Genomic DNA, 13602 nt, shown 5'->3' on the forward strand with positions numbered 1-13602 from the left:
TGTATAAATACAGTTTGATTGGATACAAAGTAGAAAGTGTGGCTAGCTCAGTGTTGGGATGGGAAATAGATCGGCCGAGATAGAATCCCCACTGCTTGGAGACAGCACTGACAGGTGAAAGGGTGTAACTTTAAATTACAAATTTTTATGTGGATAGTGAGGTAACACCCTTCTAGGGGGGTCAATGGGCATGCCCACCCTATGGAGACTAAAACATGTTTTTGCTGTGAAATACAATTATCTGAGGTTCCTTAGTCAAGCAGTAGAATTTCAAACACAGATTCAAACAACTTATACACTGCAGGAGGTCTTCCCAATTTCCTTGCACAAGAAGTGCAGATGGTAGATGGGTAAAAAAAAACGGAATATCCTATGAAGAATGGTGAAGTTATTAATTACACTGGATGGTGTTCAAATCACAGAGGCAACCACAATGATACAGGTCTCCCCTTCCTAACTCAGTTGCCAGAAAGAAAGGAAACCACTCAAGGATTTCACCATGAGACAAACAGTTTAAAAACAAGACACTAAACTATTATTACGCAAAACATGTAAGCAATTAACTTCAGGATAAAAAAAGAAACAGAATGGAACTAAGCACATGCAAAATCCTAGAGAAACACCTGTTTCAGTCTGCTTTCCAACAAATCAAATCAAATGTATTTTTTATATAGCCCTTCGTCATCAGCTGATATCTCAAAGTGCTGTACAGAAACCCAGCCTAAAAACCCCAAACAGCAAGCAAAGCATGTGAAAGAAGCACGGTGGCTAGGAAAACTCCCTAGGAAAAACTCCCCTAGAAAGGCCAAACCTAGGAAGAAACCTAGAGAGGAACCTAGGCTATGAGGTGGCCAGTCCTCTTCAAAGGCTGTGCAGGGTGGATATTATAACAAGAACATGGTCAAGAGATGTTAAAATGTTAAAATGTTCCATAAATGACCAGCATGGTCAGATAATAATAATCATAGTAGTTGTCGAGGGTTACGCAACAAGCACGTCCGGTGAACAGGTCAGGGGTTCCATAGCACTGCAGGCAGAACAGTTGAAACTGGAGCAGCAGCATCGCCAGGTGGACCGGGGACAGCAAGGAGTCATCATACCAGGTAGTCCTGAGGCATGGTCCTAGGGCTCAGGTCCTCTGAGGTGAAAAGACAGAAAGAGAGAAAGAGAGAATTAGAGAGAGCATATTTAAATTCACACAGGACACCGGATAAGACAAGAGAAATACTCCAGATGCTAACAGACTGACCCCTAGCCCCCGCACATAAACTACTGCAGCACTAAAATACGGGAGGCTGAGACAGAGGGGATCAGAAGCACACTGTGGCCCCATCCGATGATACCACGGACAGGCCAAACAGGCAGGATATAACCCCAATCCCACTTTGCCAAAGCACAGCAAGGGCGGTTCGTTGCTCCAGCCTTTCCGTTCACCTTCACACTCCTGGGCCAGACTATACTTAATCATAGGACCTACTGAAGAGATAAGTCTTCAGTAAAGACTTAAAGGTTGAGACTGAGTCTGCGTCTCTCTCACATTGGTAGGCAGACCATTCCATAAAAATGGAGCTCTATAGGAGAAAGCCTACCTCCAGCCGTTTGCTTAGAAATTCTAGGGACAATTAGGAGGCTCTCGTCTTGTGACCGTAGCGCACGTGTAGGTATGTACGGCAGGACAAATCGGAAAGATAGGTAGGAGCAAGCCCATGTAATGCTTTGTAGGTTAGCAGTAAAATCTTGAAATCAGCCCCTTGCCTTAACAGGAAGCCAGTGGTAGGGAGGCTAGCACTGGAGTAATATGATAAAATTTTTGGTTCTAGTCAGGATTCTAGCAGCCGTATTTAGCACTAACTGAAGTTTATTTAGTGCTTTATCCGGTAGCCGGAAAGTAGAGCATTGCAGTAGTCAAGCCTAGAAGTAACAAAAGCATGGATTAATTTTTCTGCATCATTTTGGACAGAAAGTTTCTGATTTTTTGCAATGTTACGTAGATGGAAAAAAAGCTGTCCTTGAAACAGTCTTGATATGTTCTTCAAAAGAGAGATCAGGGTCCAGAGTAACGCTTGAGGTCCTTCACAGTTTTATTTGGAGATCGACTGTACAACCATCCAGATTAATTGTCAGATTCAACAGAAGATCTGTTTCTTGGGACCTAGAACAAGCATCTCTGTTTTGTCCGAGTTTAAAAGTAGAAAGTTTGCAGCCATCCACTTCATGTCTGAAACACAGGCTTCTAGCGAGGGCAATTTTGGGGCTTCACCATGTTTCATTGAAACTGTGCGAGGCTGTGTGTCGTCCGCATAGCAGTGAAATTTAACATTATGTTTTCGGAATGACATCCCCAAGAGGTAAAATATATAGTGAAAACAATAGTGGTCCTAAAACAGAACCTTGAGGAACACCGAAATGTACAATTGATTTGTCAGTGGACAAACCATTCACAGAGACAAACTGATATCTTTCCGACAGATAAGATCTAAACCAGGCCAGAACTTGTCCATGTAGACCAATTTGGGTTTCCAATCTCTCCAAAAGAATGTGGTGATTGATGGTATCAAAAGCAGCACTAAGATCTAGGAGCACGAGGACAGTTGCAGAGCCTCTGTCTGACGTCATTAAAAGGTAATTTTACCACCTTCACAAGTGCAGTCTCAGTGCTATGATGGGGTCTAAAACCAGACTGGAAGCGTTTCGTATACATTGTTTGTCTTCAGGAAGGCAGTGAGTTGCTGTGCAACAGCTTTTTTTCTAAAATTTTTGAGAGGAATGGAAGATTCGAATATAGGCCGATAGTTTTTTATAATTTCTGGATCAAGATTCGGCTTTTCAAGAGAGGCTTTATTACTGCCACTTTTAGTGAGCTTGGTACACATCCGGTGGATAGAGAGCCGTTTATTATGTTCAACTATAGGAGGCCAAGCACAGGAAGCAGCTCTTTCAGTAGTTTAGTTGGAATAGGGTCCAGTATGCAGCTTGAGTGTTTGGAGGCCATGATTATTTTCATCATTGTGTCAAGAGATATAGTACTAAAACACTAGTATCTCCCTTGATCCCTAGGTCCTGGCAGAGTTGTGTGAGACTCAGGACAATGGAGCTTTGGAGGAATACCCAGATTTAAAGAGGGTCTGTAATTTGCTTTCTAATGATCATGATCTTTTCCTCAAAGAAGTTCATAAATTTATTACTGCTGAAGTAAAGCCATCCTCCATTTGCGAAGGCTGCTTTTTAGTTAGCTTTGCGGACAGTATCAAAAGCATTTCGGATTGTTCTTATTTTCCTCAATTAAGTTGGAAAAATAGGATGATCGAGCAGCATGAGGGCTCTTGATACTGCACGGTACTGTTCTTTCCAAGCTAAGTCGAAAGACTTCCAGTTTGGTGTGGCGCCATTTCCGTTCCAATTTTCTGGAAGCTTGCTTCAGAGCTCGTGTATTTTCTGTATACCAGGGAGTTTCTTGCGACAGATGTTTTTAGTTTTTAGGGTGCAACTGCATCTAGGGTATTGCGCAAGGTTAAGTTGAGTTCCTCGGTTAGGTGGTTAACTGATTTTTGTCCTCTGACGTCCTTGGGTAGGGCAGAGGCAGTCTGGAAGGGCATCGTCTTTGGGTTGTCGGAGAATTTATACGCACGACTTTTAATGCTCCCTTGGTTGGGGTCTGAGCAGATTATTTTTTGGCAATCTGCAAACGAAATAAAATGGTGGTCCGATAGTCCAGGATTATGAGGAAAACATTCGAAGATCCACAACATTTTAGTTCCATGGGACAAAAACTAGGTCCAGGTTGACTGTGGCAGTGAGTAGGTCCAGAGACAGTGTTGGACAAAAACCCACTGAGTCGATGATGGCTCCGAAAGCCTTTTGGAGTGGGTCTGTGGACTTTTCCATGTGAATGTTAAAGTCACCCAAAAATTTGAATATTATCTGCTATGACTACAGATCTTCATAGGAATTAGGGAACTCAGTGAGGAACACTGCATATGGCCCAGGAGAGGCCTGTGAAACAGTGAAGCTAAAAAAAGTGAGTGAGTAGGCTGCATAGATTTCATGACTAGAAGCTCAAAAGACCGAAAACGTCATTGTTTTTTTGTAAATGTGAAATTTGCTATCGTCGAATGATAGCAACACCTCCGCCTTTGCCGGATGCACGGGGGTATGGTCACTAGTGTAACCAGAGGGTGAGGCCTCATTTAACACAGTAAATTCATCAGGCTTAAGCCATGTTTCAGTCAGGCCAATCACATCAAGATTATTATCGAGTGATTAGTTCATTGACTATAACTGCCTTGAAGTGAGGGATCTAACATTAAGTAACCCAATTTTGAGATGTTGCGGTATCACAATCTCTTTCAATAATGGCAGGAATGGAGGAGGTCTTTATACTGGTGAGATTGCTAAAGCGAACCACCGCCATTTAATTTTGCCCAACCTAGATCGAGGCACAGACATGGTCTCAATTGGGGGAAAGCTGAGCTGACTACGCTGACTGTGCTAGTGGCAGACTCCACTAAGCTGGCAGGCTGGCCTAACAGCCTGCTGCCTGGCCTGCACCCTATTTCATTGTGGAGTTTCTAGAGGAGTGCAAGAGCCCTGTCTATGTTCGTAGATAAGATGGAGAGCACCTCCCGTAGGATGGAGTCCGTCACTCCTCAACAGACAGCTTGGTCCTGTTTGTGGGTGAGTCCCAGAAAGAGGGCCAGTATCTACAAATTCTATCTTTTTGGGAGGGGCAGAAAACAGTTTTCAACCAGCGATTGAGTTGTGAGACTCTGCTGTAGAGCTCATCACTCCCCTAACTGGGAGGGGCCAGAGACAATTAATCCGATGCCGACACATCTTTCTAGCTGATTTACACGCTGAAGCTAGTGTTCGCTTGGTGACCTCTGACTGTTTCATCCTAACATCATTGGTGCCGGTGTGGATAACAATATCTCTATACTCTACAACTCGCCAGTTTTAGCTTTAGCCAGCACCGTCTTTAGATTAGCCTTGACGTGGTAGCCCCTGCCCCCCGGTAAACAGTGTATGATCGCTGGATGATTAGTTTTTAGTCTAATACTGCAGTGGTAACGGAGTCGCCAATGACTAGGGTTTTCACTAATTTGTCAGATAATGGTCGGAGCCATCACGTCTCAGACCCCAATAACGGGAGTGAGTAGAGACCAGAGAAGTCTCGGCCTCCGACTCCGACTTCGCTTATGGGGAGAACCGGTTGAAAGTTTCTGTTCGGCTGAATAAGCCACACCGGTTGAGCATTCCTACAGCATTTCCCCTCCAGAAGCCATGAGAAAGTTGTCCGGCCGCGGGGACCCGTGCGAGGGGGTTTCTTACTACGATTACTTCTGTACTTACTGGTGGCACAGACGCTGTTTTTCATCCTTTTCCTACACTGAAATTACCGCCCCTTGCCTTAACGATTGCGTCGAAGATGGGCTTGCAGCACAGCTATCCAGCCGTAGCGACGTTCTCCTGTATATTATAAGTCAACGACTGCAATTAGAAGGCATCATGTTAATGTTACTTAGCTTCGGCTGTTTGAAGTCCTGACGAATCATGTCCAGATAAAACCTCCGGGTGAAAAAAGTTTAATGTGAAAAAAGTTGAGTGGGGAAAAGTAAAAATATACGGTGATGAAAAAGTAAAAACCGTCAGGTAGCAAAGTAAGATCGGCAACAAAACGCACAGCAGCGTAAACAAGTCTGGGCAAGTTGTGACCGGAAACAGGAAACCGGAAAACCCGCCAACAAACACTGGGATATTATTTCACCTTTTAGCAGGACAATAACCTTAAACACAAGACCAAATCTACACTTGAGTGGGCTTACTAAGAAGACAGTGAATGTTCCTGAGTGGCAGAGTTACTCGAAAATCTATGGCAAGTCCTGAAGAAGGTTGTCTGGCAAGGATCAACAAACAATTTGTCAGAGCTTAAAGAGTTTTGAAAAGAATGATAGGTAAATGTTGCACAATAGAGGTGTGGAAAGAGACTTCCCCAGTAAGACTCACAGCTGTAATTGCTGCCGAAGGTGCTTCTATAGTTGGTGGGAATACTTATGTAAAACTTCCTGTCAATTGAATTGTGCACAGAGTTTCTACATAGAGATGCAAATCTGTTGATGATTTCACACCATTTAAATTAAGTTACCTAATTTCAGAAATGATGGTGGTATTCTTAATTTCACATACATTTTAACTAACCCTCTCCCGCATCTCAAAATAATTAACAATCTCTGACTAACACTCTTCCCAGTCCTAATAGTGATTATCTTTGTTCCAGATATCCCCTTAATTGATGGTGTGGAAGAGGCAGACAATGAGAGAGACCATAGTACAGACTCGAACGGTGAGTACAAAGCATAGATGTACAAGAGCAAACTTACAAAAAAATGTGAGTATGAAATTATATGAGACATACAGTACCCACAGTCAATGTTAGATTGGGTTAAATATTATACAACCGTGTTTGATCCCTTAACGATTCAGTTGTCTTTGCCATGTTTGATCCTTTAATAATGGTTTACTTGTCTTAGCCACGTTTGATCCCTTAACTTCTTTTGGCTGGGTGGCAGTATTGAGTAGCTTGGATGAAGAAGGTGCCCAGAGTAAACTGCCTGCTACTCAGGCCCAGAAGCGAAGATATGCATATTATTAGTAGATTTGGATAGAAAACACTCTGAAGTTTCTAAAACTGTTTGAATGATGTCTGTGAGTATAACAGAACTCATATGGTAGGCAACAACCTGAGACAAAATCCAACCAGGAAGTGGGAAATCTGAGGTTTGTAGTTTTTCAATTCTTGACCTATCCAATATACAGTGTCTGTGGGGTCATATTGCTCTTCCTAAGGCTTCCACTAGATGTCAACTGTCTTTAGAACCTTGTTTGAGACTTCTACTGTGAAGTGGAGGGGAATAAGAGCTGATTGTATCAGGTGTCTACCAGATGGGCATGAGCTTCAGCCATGCGCGCCCTGTGAGAGGTAGCTGAGTTCCATTGCATTTCTAAAGACAAAGGAATTCTCCGGTTGAAGTCTTATTGAAGATTTATGATAAAAACATCCTAAAGATTGATTCTATACATCGTTTGACATTTCTATGAACTGTAATGGAATTTTTGAGTTTTCGTCTGGCCTGCGCGCCGTGAATTTGGATTTGTGAACTGAAGACGCGAACAAAAAGGGAGGTATTTGGACAAAGGTTGGACTTTATCGAACAAAACAAACATTTATTGTGGAACTGGGATTCCTGGGAGTGCATTGTGATGAAGATCATCAAAGGTAAGTGAATATTTCTAATGTTATTTCTGACTTCTGTTGACTCCAACATGGCGGATATATTTTTGGCTTGTTTTTGTGTCTGAGCGCCGTACTCAGATTATTGCATGGTGTGCTTTTTCGGTAAAGCTTTTTTGAAATCTGACACAGCGGTTGCATTAAGGAGAAGTTTATCTAAAGTTCCTTGCATAACACTTGTATTTTCATCAACATTTATGATAAGTATTTCGCAAATTGATGTGGCTCTCTGCAAAATCACCGGAGGATTTGGAGGCAAAACATTACTGAACATAACGCGCCAATGTAAAATGAGATTTTTGGATATAAATATGAACTTTATCGAACAAAACATGCATGTATTGTGTAACATGAAGTCCTATGAGTGTCATCTGATGAAGATCATCAAAGGTTAGTGATTAATGTTCTCTATTTCGGCTTTTTTGACTCCTCTCTTTGGCTGGAAAAATGGCTGTGTTTTTTGTGACTAGGCGCTGATCTAACATAATCGTTTGGTGTGCTTTCGCTGTAAAGCCTTTTTGAAATCGGACACTGTGGTTGGATTAACGAGAATTTTATCTTTAAAATGGTGTAAAATACTTGTATGGTTGAGGAATTTTAATTATGAGATTTCTGTTGTTTGAATTTGGCGCTCTGCACTTTCACTGGCTGCTGTCATATCGAATCCGTTAACGGGATTTCAGCCGTAAGAAGTTTTAACATTGTTTACTTGTCTTAGCCACGTTTAATACCTTGACAATGTTTACTTGTCTTAGCCACATTTGATACCTTAACATTGTTTACTTGTCTTAGCCATGTTTGATACCTTAAACTTCTTAGGGATCAAATCCCGTTAACGGATCGATTTGACAACATCCGTGAAATGGCAGAGCGCCAAATTCAAATTAAATTATTAGAAATATTTAACTTTCATACAATCACAAGTGCAATACACCAAATTACAGCCTAACTTCTTGTTAATCTAGCCACCATTTCAGATTTCAAAAAGGCTTTACGGCGAAAGCAAACCATGCTATTATCTGAGGACAGCAAACCATCAAAAAACACAGACAATCATATTTCATCCCGCCAGGCGTGACACAAAAACTCAGAAATAACAATATAATTCATGCCTTACCTTGACAAGCTTCTTCTGTTGGCACTCCAATATGTCCCATAAACATCACAAATGGTCCTTTTGATAGATTAATTCCAGCGTTATGTATCCAAAATGTCCATTTATTTGGCGATTTGAGCCAGAAAAACACCAGTTCCAACTCGCGCAACATGACTACAAAATATCTATTAAGTTACCTGTAATCTTGTCCAAACATTTCAAACAACTTTCCTAATACAACTTTAGGTATTTTTTAACGTAAATAATTGATCAAATTTAAGACAGGATAAACTGTGTTCAATACAGGACGAAAACAAAGTGGAGCGAGCCTTCAGGTCGTGCGCCTCAAACAAACAGTACACTTCACTCGACCCTCGCTCTGAACTGCACTACTTCTTCATTTCTCAAAGGAAAAACATCAACCAATTTCTAAAGACTGTTGACATCCAGTGAAAGCGATAGGAAATGCAAGCAAGTGCCTTATGAATCTAGATCCCCATAGAAAACCCATTGAAAAGAGAGTGACCTCAACAACAACAAAAATCCTGGATGGTTTGTCCTCGAGGTTTCGCCTGCCACATAAGTTATGTTAAACTCACAGACATCATTCAAACACTGTTAGAAACTTCAGAGTGTTTTCTATCCACATCTACTAATAATATGCATATCCTAGCTTCTGGGCCTGAGTAGCAGGCAGTTTATTTTGGGCTTGCTTTTCATCGGACGTGAAAATACCGCCCCTAGCCTATAGAGGTTAACATTGTTTACATGTCCTAGCCACGATTGATCCCTTAACATTGTTTACTTGTCTTAGCCACGTTTGATACCTTAACATTGTTTACTTGTCTTAGCCACGTTTGATACCTTAACATTGTTTACTTGTCTTACCCATGTTTGATCCCTTAACATGGTTAAGTTGTTCAAGCCTTGTTTGATACCTTAAATCAAATCAAATCAAATGTATTTATATAGCCCTTCGTACATCAGCTGATATCTCAAAGTGCTGTACAGAAACCCAGCCTAAAACCCCAAACAGCAAGCAATGCATGTGAAAGAAGCACGGTGGCTAGGAAAAACTCCCTAGGAAAAACTCCCTAGAAAGGCCAAAAACCTAGGAAGAAACCTAGAGAGGAACCAGGCTATGAGGGGTAGCCAGTCCTCTTCTGGCTGTGCCGGGTGGATATTATAACAGAACATGGTCAAGATGTTAAAATGTTCATAAATGACCAGCATGGTGAAATAATAATAATCATAGTAGTTGTTGAGGTGCAACAAGCACGTCCGGTGAACAGGTCAGGGTTCCATAGCCGCAGGCAGAACAGTTGAAACTGGAGCAGCAGCACGGCCAGGTGGACTGGGGACAGCAAGGAGTCATCATGCCAGGTAGTCCTGAGGCATGGTACTAGGGGCTCAGGTCCTCCGAGAAAAAGAAAGAAAGAGAGAAAGAGAGAATTAGAGAGAGCATATTTAAATTCACACAGGACACCGGATAAGACAAGAGAAATACTCCAGATGTAACAGACTGACCCTAGCCCCCGACACATAAACTACTGCAGCATAAATACTGGAGGATCAGAAGACACTGTGGCCCCATCCGATGATACCCCGGACAGGGCCAAACAGGCAGGATATAACCCCACCCACTTTGCCAAAGCACAGCCCCCACACCACTGGAGGGATGTCTCCAACCACCAACTTACCGTCCCAAGACAAGGCCGAGTATAGCCCACAAAGATCTCCGCCACGGCACAACCCAAGGGGGGGCGCCAACCCAGACAGGAAGACCACGTCAGTGACTCAACCCACTCAAGTGACGCACCCCTCCCATGGACGGCATGGAAGAACACCAGTAAGCCAGTGACTCAGCCCCTGTAATAGGGTTAGAGGCAGAGAATCCCAGTGGAGAGAGAGGGGAACCGGCAAGGCAGAGACAACTTAACATGGTTAAGTTGTCTTAGCCACGTTGGATCCCTTAACATTGTTTAGGTTTCTTAGCTGCCTTTGATACCTTAACATGGTTTACTTGTCTTAGCTGCCTTTGATACCTTAACATGGTTAAGTTGTCCTAGCCACGTTTGATATCTTAACATGGTTACAGTTGTATTAACAATATTATCTACTTTATTTGTATAACCCCATTCTATATTTCTTCTTTATTTTATTACCTTTTATTTATTATATTGCTGCAATACTCTCTCCTGTCCACTGTTATTGTACTTTTGTTTTGCTATTTACATTTTATTCTTGTCTATCTTAATTGTATATTTGTGTAGAAACATATTGTGTCTTTTATCTTTCTACCTTTATTGTTTGATAAAAACATTTGTAAGAAATGTGTTGTATAAATACAGTTTGATTGATACAAAGTGAAAGTGTGGCTAGCTCAGTGTTGGGATGGGAATGGATCGGCCGAGATAGAACTTACCGTTTGTCAGACAGCACTGACAGGTGAAAGGGGTGTAACTTTAAATTACATTTTTTTAGGGTGTCGGATCAGTGAGTTCCAGGGTCAACACCCTTCTAGGGGGGGTCAATGGGCATGCCCACCCTATGGAGATTAAAACATGTTTTTGCTGTGAAATACAATTATCTGAGGTCCCTTAGTCAAGCAGTGAATTTCAAACACAGATTCAACAACATACACCAGGAGGTCTTCCCAATTCCTTGCAAAGAAGGGTACGTATTGGTAGATGGGTAAAAAAAACGGAATATCCTATGAAGAATGGTGAAGTTATTAATTACACTGGATGGTGTATCAAATCACAGAGGCACCACAATGATACAGGTCTCCTTCCTAACTCAGTTGCCAGAAAGAAAGGAAACCACTCAAGGATTTCACCATGAGACAAACAGTTTAAAACAAGACACTAAACTATTATTGCAAAACATGTGGCCAAGCAATTAACTTCAGGATAAAAAAAAAGAAACAGAATGGAACTAAGCACATGCAAAATCCTAGAGAAACACCTGTTTCAGTCTGCTTTCCAACAAATCAAATCAAATTTATTTTTATATAGCCCTTCGTACATCAGCTGATATCTCAAAGTGCTGTACAGAAACCCAGCCTAAAACCCCAAACAGCAAGCAAAGCATGTGAAAGAAGCACGGTGGCTAGGAAAAACTCCCTAGGAAAAACTCCCTAGAAAGGCCAAAAACCTAGGAAGAAACCTAGAGAGGAACCAGGCTATGAGGGGTGGCCAGTCCTCTTCTGGCTGTGCAGGGTGGATATTATAACAGAACATGGTCAAGATGTTAAAATGTTAAAATGTTCATAAATGACCAGCATGGTCAGATAATAATAATCATAGTAGTTGTCGAGGGTGCAACAAGCACGTCCGGTGAACAGGTCAGGGTTCCATAGCCGCAGGCAGAACAGTTGAAACTGGAGCAGCAGCACGGCCAGGTGGACTGGGGACAGCAAGGAGTCATCATACCAGGTAGTCCTGAGGCATGGTCCTAGGGCTCAGGTCCTCCGAGAGAAAGACAGAAAGAGAGAAAGAGAGAATTAGAGAGAGCATATTTAAATTCACACAGGACAATCGGATAAGACAAGAGAAATACTCCAGATGTAACAGACTGACCCTAGCCCCCCGACACATAAACTACTGCAGCATAAATACGGGAGGCTGAGACAGGAGGGATCAGAAGACACTGTGGCCCCATCCGATGATACCCCCGGACAGGGCCAAACAGGCAGGATATAACCCCACCCACTTTGCCAAAGCACAGCAAGGGCGGTTCGTTGCTCCAGCCTTTCCGTTCACCTTCACACCCTGGGCCAGACTATACTTAATCATAGGACCTACTGAAGAGATAAGTCTTCAGTAAAGACTTAAAGGTTGAGACTGAGTCTGCGTCTCTCACATTGGTAGGCAGACCATTCCATAAAAATGGAGCTCTATAGGAGAAAGCCCTACCTCCAGCCGTTTGCTTAGAAATTCTAGGGACAATTAGGAGGCCTGCGCTTGTGACCGTAGCGTACGTGTAGGTATGTACGGCAGGACCAAATCGGAAAGATAGGTAGGAGCAAGCCCATGTAATGCTTTGTAGGTTAGCAGTAAAATCTTGAAATCAGCCCTTGCCTTAACAGGAAGCCAGTGTAGGGAGGCTAGCACTGGAGTAATATGATAAAATTTTTTGGTTCTAGTCAGGATTCTAGCAGCCGTATTTAGCACTAACTGAAGTTTATTTAGTGCTTTATCCGGGTAGCCGGAAAGTAGAGCATTGCAGTAGTCAAGCCTAGAAGTAACAAAAGCATGGATTAATTTTTCTGCATCATTTTTGGACAGAAAGTTTCTGATTTTTGCAATGTTACGTAGATGGAAAAAAAGCTGTCCTTGAAACAGTCTTGATATGTTCTTCAAAAGAGAGATCAGGGTCCAGAGTAACGCCGAGGTCCTTCACAGTTTTATTTGAGACGACTGTACAACCATCCAGATTAATTGTCAGATTCAACAGAAGATCTCTTTGTTTCTTGGGACCTAGAACAAGCATCTCTGTTTTGTCCGAGTTTAAAAGTAGAAAGTTTGCAGCCATCCACTTCTTTATGTCTGAAACACAGGCTTCTAGCGAGGGCAATTTTGGGGCTTCACCATGTTTCATTGAAATGTACAGCTGTGTGTCGTCCGCATAGCAGTGAAATTTAACATTATGTTTTCGAATGACATCCCCAAGAGGTAAAATATATAGTGAAAACAATAGTGGTCCTAAAACAGAACCTTGAGGAACACCGAAATTTACAATTGATTTGTCAGTGGACAAACCATTCACAGAGACAAACTGATATCTTTCCGACAGATAAGATCTAAACCAGGCCAGAACTTGTCCATGTAGACCAATTTGGGTTTCCAATCTCTCCAAAAGAATGTGGTGATTGATGGTATCAAAAGCAGCACTAAGATCTAGGAGCACGAGGACAGTTGCAGAGCCTCTGTCTGACGTCATTAAAAGGTAATTTACCACCTTCACAAGTGCAGTCTCAGTGCTATGATGGGGTCTAAAACCAGACTGAAGCGTTTCGTATACATTGTTTGTCTTCAGGAAGGCAGTGAGTTGCTGTGCAACAGCTTTTTTCGAAAATTTTTGAGAGGAATGGAAGATTCGATATAGGCCGATAGTTTTTTATAATTTCTGGATCAAGATTCGGCTTTTTCAAGAGAGGCTTTATTACTGCCACTTTTAGTGAGCTTGGTACACATCCGGTGGATAGAGAGCCGTT

General features: G+C 42.2%; 1 long non-coding RNA gene across 1 annotated transcript in view; it reads left to right on the plus strand.

The window, feature by feature from the left end:
• The first annotated feature begins 5886 nt into the window (after positions 1-5886).
• LOC123740005 (uncharacterized) overlaps positions 5887-13602 on the plus strand; it is a 32960-nt gene continuing 25244 nt past the window's right edge. The window contains exon 1 of the long non-coding RNA XR_006768100.1: positions 5887-6340. This is a non-coding gene — a long non-coding RNA (uncharacterized lncRNA). The remainder of the gene's footprint in view (positions 6341-13602) is intronic.

Source organism: Salmo salar, unplaced genomic scaffold, assembly GCF_905237065.1.
Source record: "Salmo salar unplaced genomic scaffold, Ssal_v3.1, whole genome shotgun sequence".
NCBI classification, from domain to species: Eukaryota; Metazoa; Chordata; class Actinopteri; order Salmoniformes; family Salmonidae; genus Salmo; species Salmo salar.